Source organism: Mus musculus, chromosome 11 (assembly GCF_000001635.26).
Source record: "Mus musculus strain C57BL/6J chromosome 11, GRCm38.p6 C57BL/6J".
NCBI classification, from domain to species: Eukaryota; Metazoa; Chordata; class Mammalia; order Rodentia; family Muridae; genus Mus; species Mus musculus.
The window spans coordinates 79,699,566-79,706,889 of record NC_000077.6 but is presented as its reverse complement, the minus strand read 5'-3'; the positions used below and the strand labels follow the sequence as shown (position 1 = coordinate 79,706,889).

The window sequence follows — 7,324 nt, the reverse complement described above, 5'->3', positions numbered from 1 at the left end:
AGGAGGCTTAAGAGGTACAGTTGCTAAATTCTGCTTTTTAGTCAAATAGTATTCTCTCACAGGAAGGAAGAGGGCTGGCAGTAAACTGGGTTGCTTTAAGTTTCCTGGAGATCGAGCTGCCCACAAACTATTATGGCTGTGCTGTGGCTCACACTGCAGTACAAACACTGGTTTGTTCTAGATCCTGACTGTGACACTCAGAGAGAGGACTGGAAGAGAAGCCTGCAGCTCTGGTCCTGCCATCAAGGAGGATTTTGACTGGTTTTAGGGGGTGGGAGTCATATAATTCTTACTATGGGCTCACAGTGGCTAAACCTGGTGGGACAGCGGGCAATCATAAAGAGGTTGTGGAGTCCTTGAGGTCCCTAGCTTATAGCTCTCAGGCAGGAACTGAGACTCTCAGGCCACAAAGCATTTGGAAAAGCCTTTTTCCTTTCCTTCTTTGACAGGGTCTCATGTAGTTAAGGGTGACCTTGAACTTGTGATATCCCTGCTGCTATCTCTGCAGAGCTAGGGTTACAGGTCTGCACCATTGTGCTGGGTTTAGGGGGCCCTAGAGATCAAATCCAGGGCTTTGTGCATTCTAGGCAAGTGCTCTACCAACTGAGTTCCCTCCCCAGCCCTGGGAAGCATTAATTAGCTTTGGAGTTTAGCAAGTGAAGCAATGGGAGCCCAGAGTCTATAAGGGATTCGTGCAGGTGACACCATAAACTCAGCAAAGCTCTGTCCGTGCCCTCCAGTACCCCCAGCCTGGTTAGACACAGCTAGCTTGCAGGGTAATTGCAAGAACTCTGTTCTCCACCTTGCTTTAGCTCTCCTCTGATCTCACAGACCTAGGCCCTGGGATCCATGCTTGACTCCTGCCTCTGGCTCTTCACCTTTTGGGAAGTTCACACTTCCCCAGTGTCTGTATGTTAACCCTTTCTGTACCTTGAACCTCTTCTGCTGCCTTTGTTTTGTCTCCTGGCCCTCACTCCTTTGGCGGCAGAATTCTCTGTGCCAGCTACTACAGAAAAGAGGAGCCCCACCTAGGGGTGCTTTCTCACCAGGAATGCACAGGGAGGGGCTGGAGTCAAGGCTGTATCCGAGAGTACAAGGCTCCTGTCCCCATCCTACCCCTAATGTCTAGACCTTCAGGCCATGGTATTGTCAGAGACAAATCCTCTTTGTATGTAGTAACAATTTTATGATGGCACGGACACCTTCCAAAGCCAAGTGTTTCTCCTTCAGGTATTGGGCTCTTACAATAAATATCTATATATACTCAGCTCACCCCGTGATCATCTAAGCAACAATACCTGGGGAGTGAAATATACTTTAAATTGGGGAGGGGTGGTGGGATGGGGGGGGGGGGAGTGACAGAGGGAGGAGCCACAGTAACAGAAGTATGAGTTAGAAATGAAGAGGTGGAGTTCTATTCATGAAATCAGAGTGATATGTTAAGTGTTACAACTGAAAATTACAGAATCTGGCATAAAACTCAAGGTTTTACTCTTGCGCTTGGGAGTCAGAAGTGGATGGACAGTTCAAAGGCAGCCCGGTCTACATAGGGAGCACCAGGATGGTTAAAGCTACATTGCCATGTGGTTAGACACTGTCTCCAAAACAAAAACATCCATCCAAACAAACAAACAAGAAAACAACGAAAAATTGCTACCCTTTAGTATAGTTTTGAAGAGAGAAGCTAGTTGGTGGTAAGCCAACCTCAGTAATCCCGGCAGGACACAGGAGACCATATCCTAAAACAACAAAAAAATGGGATCAGGAATCTGAAGCACTGGACGTCCTGTCACATGATATCTGGCTGTTTACCTTACAAAAGACTTGGAAGTGTCACAAATATGTGGGTCCTGATATAAAACGTCAAGGCTGTGAAAGGTGTGGGCGCCTGGGGGAGGGGAGGACAGTTGGCTGAGCAGGGGAAAGCGGCGACACGCACGCACGTTGTAGGGAAGGAAAGTTCACAGAGAAGGCTTGCCTTCGTCGCGGGATCCAGACCGGAGTTGAAGGGTAGAGGATGCAGGGAGTTCAGCAGCTGTGCGGGGCCTCTGGAAAGAGTTACAGTGCTCTGGCCACGAACCGGTAGAGGAGGGGCTGAACTCCTGAACAAAAACAAAAACAAACAAACAAAAGGGAGCTGAAAACAAGAAAATATCTCTTCCAAACGCAGGCACGGACGGGGTTCGAACCCGCGATCTTCGGTTTACGAGACCGACGCCTTACCACTTGGCCACCGCGCCTGACAGCCGAGCGGCTGGTGGAAGCTCTCAGTGGAGGGGAGGTGGTGCGGGTGGGGAGGCGGACAAGCCCCGCCCCTCGCTCAGGCCCCGCCCCCGCGCAAAGCCCGCCCACCGAGCGGCTCTGACTGACGGGTCCCGGCCTCCTTCCGCCCGGCGTCAGCTTAGCGGACAGTGCTGCGGGCGGGCGGGCGGAAGCCCTGAGGACACGGGAAAGCTTTGGCGGCCGCGGAGCCATCCTCTCCCCGCCCCGCTCGGGCCTCACACAGCCGGGAGAGGCCTCAGAGCTGTGCGTGAGGCCCGGCATGAGCGTGAGAGCGGGGAACCAGCTTGTGGACGGCGGGGACCCGGCACGGCGCGGAGGCCCGGGAGAATAACGGAGGCCAAGAGGGCGAGGCAGGAGGGCGAAACTACCGAGACGGAGGGCGGTCATCGGAGGGAGACGGGGATTGAGGGACAGACGGGACTTTAATTCGCTTTAGGTTTAGTTCTAGGCGAGGGATGGGTGAGGGGTTGGGGCGCTTCTCCCACTGTCTCCTCGGTCCTCCATTTCGTCGACGTTTACGTCGTCAGGTATTTACTGGAGACAGACTCCCAGGCTGACGTCAGACTCTCAACTCAGGATCCTTACTCCTCCATCTCCCAAGGGTTGGGATTTCAGGCGTGGGCCATGGCCCGTTTTACCGGATGCTGGAGATCGAACCCAGGATTTCGTGCGTGCTGAACTAACGTAACAGAGCTACAATCCTAGTTCCTAGATCTAGTATTTAAATTTGTAATTAAAAAAAAAAAAGTCTTTAAAGTTTTAGTAAGGAAATTAGGTCTCTGAATCCTATGGCCATGGCATCTGTTCCAGGAGAGAGGAGAGGGTGGCCCTCCCCATGGTGCAGGGCTGTGATGCCAACCGGGCAGTCAAAGGTCCCACTCACCAGCCTTCTTAAGTGCACTCCTGTAAGTAGGATAGCACAGCCTGGCGAAGGAAACGCCCTCCAGAGGGCTTGTGCTATTATTGCCCGACATGCTATAACTAGTAAGTATTTATCATTCTGCCTGCATGTATGCCTAACAGACTTAGAAGGTGGCCCCAGATCTCATTACAGATGGTTGTGAGCCACCATGTGGTTGCTGAGAATCGTACTCAGGACCTCAGGAAGAGCAGCCAGTGTGCTCTTATCCTCTAAGATATCTTCTCCAGCCCCCAGAACTTTTTTTTTTAATGTAAAATTGGGGAGATTTGTAAAACTTAAGGATATCTTTATGGATGTATGTTAAAAACACAACTTTTATTATAACTTTGTTTAGTTTACATAGTGTTAACTGGACATAAGTACCTTGTACACCACAGCACTACAGATTTTTTTGTTTCTTGTTTTTGTTTTTTCACTGTGGGGACTGGACTGAACTCTGGGTCTCCTGGACGGTAGACAAGGACCCCACCACCAACCTTTACCCCAGCACCCTCCCCCCAACTCTCTCTAAGAGGTTGTTTAGAATGTTACTTTATGCGTGTGAGTGCTTCACTTGCAGCTATGTATGTGCACCAAGTGTATGCCTGGTGCCAGCCGAGGTCAGAGGAGGGCATGGGATCCCCTGAAACTAGTAATGGGTGGTTGTGAGCCCCCCCCCCCACACTCACACTTTGGGTGAGTGCCCGGAAATAAACTCAGGTCCTCTCTATGAGGAATAAGTATTTTTCTCCAATTCTTTCTACTTTCTGTTCTGAGCCAGGGTCTTGCTGAGTTGCCCAAACTGGTACTCTTTAGCCCCAGGACTTGGGATCCAGTCTGAACTGAAACCCAGCCCCTTAGACACCATATCCCTTCTCCACGGGTCTCTGGCAACCATCATTCTTTCTGCTTTTCAGAGGCTGACAACCTTAGACCCTTCATGTCTAAGGAATGATGCAGCGTGTCTGATGGGGACCAACTTACTTCAGCCCCTCAGCTTCCATTTTGTAACTGCAGAAGGATGTGCTGGCTTTGTTCTCTCACAGCTTAGGCCACATTCTCTTTACCTGTCACTGCCTGGTAGACTTTTTTGGTTGTCAATAATACTCCAATGAGAAGAGTGGCAAGTTCATGTGAGATACACACCCAGAAGCAGCAATGTGGGTTTAATTTTATTTTTACATTTTTGTTTATTTTGAGACAGGGTGGGTCTCTCTTTGAAGTCCTGGCTAGCCCACTACTTGTGATTTGTAGAACAGAATGGTGAGGTAGGCCTCCCTTTGTCTTCCAAATGCTGGGCCTGAAGGTGTGCGTCCGTGTGTGTGTGTGTGTGTGTGTGTGTGTGTGTGTGTGTGTGTGTGTCTTTTTTTAAATGGGATCTGCAGTTTCCATAATGGCTCCATTGTTTGGAATTCCCACCACAGCACACAAGCAGCTCTATGCCCCTGTATCATTTTCTTGGCTGTGAATAGTGGCCGTCCTCACTGTGCTGATTACTGGCGTGACATCTTTTCCTGGGCTTGCCGGCCATTTGTGTGTCTTTGGAGAAATGTCTTCTCGTGTCCTTTTAAAATTGGCTTATTTGTTCTTTTTGTTTGTTGCAGCTTAAAACATGGTTACTAGCTTCCTTTTAACCTGTGCTCAGTGAATTTTTGTATATGAAGCAAGGGAAGGATCCAGTCTAGCTAGCCTTCAAGGGATACAGCAGGGAGGTGAGCCAGACACAGCCTGTAGCTGAACTCAGACTGGGAAAACCATAAGCCATTCTCTCTGCGGACCACAGAGGTCATAGAGCTACCCTGCTGGGGACAGTCACATACAGATCCGGTGCCTTTCCAGGTTTGAGGTTGGGTTCTTCGTGGAGTAGATAAGACTGCCGAGCTGCTGGGTGCAAACAATCAAAGCCATGTCCAGCGTCCCTACTGCTACTATTGAATTTCAGTTTCTTCGTCCACAAAATAGGTGTCAGCCATTAACTGTGGCCCTGCATGAATCAAAAATAGATCAGGGAGCTGGGCATGGCAGCCTTTAATCCTAGCACTCTGAGACTGAGGCAAGAGGATCAGGAATTCAAGACCAGTAAGGGCTATCTGAGACTCTGGAGAAATGGAAACAGCCTAGAGATGGTTCAGTGAGGACAGGTACTCGATGCCAGGCCTGAGTCCACAGTGGAAAGAACCACCTTCCGCAAGCTTCTGGGCCTCCACAGACACTGCATGGCATGTACGCCCCTGCACATGCACATACACATATATAAAATTGTAATTTAAAGGCCGCTTCAGTTTTCATTGCTAAGGTTAGGTCCCAGAGTAGGAAAGGCCACCGAGACCCCTTTTCCTTTCTCTTTGGGACTGTAGCAACCTGACACTTTTCCTATTGATCAAATTTCCCAGACACCACAAAGTTCGAAATAAATCTGCGAATACCGGGTTAGCGGCAGGGTGCAACTTGCAGCCTTTGGCGTGTCAGCAGCACCCTTTCACGTCTTGTCAGATTGCTTTCCACACCATGCTCAGGACCTGCTCACTCCCTCCTTGCCCTTGCTCCGTCATGGTATCTGGTCTGTGGCTTTTTTTTTTTTTTTTTTTTAAGAAAAGGTCTCAAATTAGATAGATAGATAGACAGACAGACAGACAGACAGACAGAGCAAGCCCCATAAAGCCTAGGCTGGCCCAGAACTCCTGATTGATTCTCAGACTCCCCAGAGCCAAGATCAGCAGTGTGTAACATACTATGAGTGGAAAGAGAGGCGCTCTCAGTATCAGAATCGAGAGAGTAACCGTTTGGACCTCCTTGGGAGACTGAGAGAAGACAGAATCCTCTTCAAGTATCACCCACAGCTGCAGCAGGCTATGGGAGTTTCCCCTGAATGTGAGCCTGCAGGGACACACAGTGAGGACTGCCCATGGGACTCCTGGACAGTAAGAACTCAGCTTGGTTGACGCTGGGGGACCAGTTCTGCTCAGGTGGGTTCCCTTAGAGACAGGTGCATCTTCTGAGGGGACACTGGGAAAGCCTGCCACCCCATGTACTTGTCTCTGAGCTCGCTGTCTCAGCTGTTCTTCCTGGTTCTGCAGACCATACAGCTCTCCCTCGGGTCATCAGTCTCCAAGGCACAGTGTCATCCTATAGCCTGTACTGTAAGTGGGCAGTTAGTGCTCTTAGGGGTAAGCCTATCAAAACCTCAAATCCTGAGCAAGTGCCAGGCTGATGTGGCGACCTGAATTCAAGTCCCAAGAACCCTGTAAAGGCAGGCAGTGGTGTGTGCAATGCCTGCACTGCTACAGGAAGGTGGAAGGCAGAAAGAGGAATCCCAGAAGCAAAGAAACATCTCAAACAAGGAGAAAGTGAAGGCTGATACCCACACTTGTATTGACCTCCATATATGCAATGTGGCATATGTCTGCCTCCACCATCCACACATAACACACCAAGATAAAAACCCCAATGCTTTTCAATTTTTGTTATTGTAGGGTTGAGACAAGGTCTCTCTCTATGTAACTTCAGTTGACTTCAAACTCACTATGTAGACTGGGCTGGCCTTGAACTCAAAGAGATCATCCTGCCTCTGCCTCCTGGTATTGGCAGTAAAGTCATGCACCACCATGCCTGGCTTGTTTGTTTGTTTGTTTTATTAAACACAAAAGTCATATCTGAGACACTAAAGTTAGCTCAGAAACCTGGGACTCAAAACCTGGGCTGACGGCAGGACAGGCTAGGTACTGCCTCCAGAGCTACTAGGCCTATGGCCCAGTTTACCCAGAAAACTTGGCCAACTGCTGACCCTGTCAACCCACCCAGGCAGCCAAGCCAGGTTGCAGTGTTCCCACCCTCCTTCCCAGACCTCTCTTCTTCCTCCTGAGTGAGCCCCAGGTACTCACTCCTAGCCTACCCCTCCCGCCTCAGCCTCTTAGACCACCCTGTTAGGGAGAGGTGCCCCAGCTTCAGGGCTCCACATATGCCACGCCTTCCCCTTGGGGCCTCTCCAGGACTGGAGTCCCTCCTCTCACTTGAACAGGATCTTACTGATCCTGCTCTGTGATGAGTCTCCATATCAGCAGAGCCTGAATTCTGGGCGACTGGCGAGCAGGGTCCCTGGGGTGGTTCAGTGTCCTCATCTAGTAATAAGCCACCCTTGCA

The 7,324-nt window shown here is 50.1% G+C and overlaps 1 long non-coding RNA gene and 1 other non-coding gene across 2 annotated transcripts; both read right to left on the bottom strand.

The window, feature by feature from the left end:
* Nucleotides 1-1,875: 1,875 nt before the first annotated feature.
* Gm11205 lies at nt 1,876-2,320 on the bottom strand. The gene is made up of 2 exons (XR_880034.1): nt 2,224-2,320; nt 1,876-2,102 (listed from the first exon to the last, which is right to left on the bottom strand). It is a non-coding gene; the product is annotated as a predicted gene 11205 (long non-coding RNA).
* Nucleotides 2,169-2,240, bottom strand: n-TTcgt3. The gene has a single exon. It is a non-coding gene; the product is annotated as a tRNA-Thr (tRNA).
* Nucleotides 2,321-7,324: the final 5,004 nt, after the last annotated feature.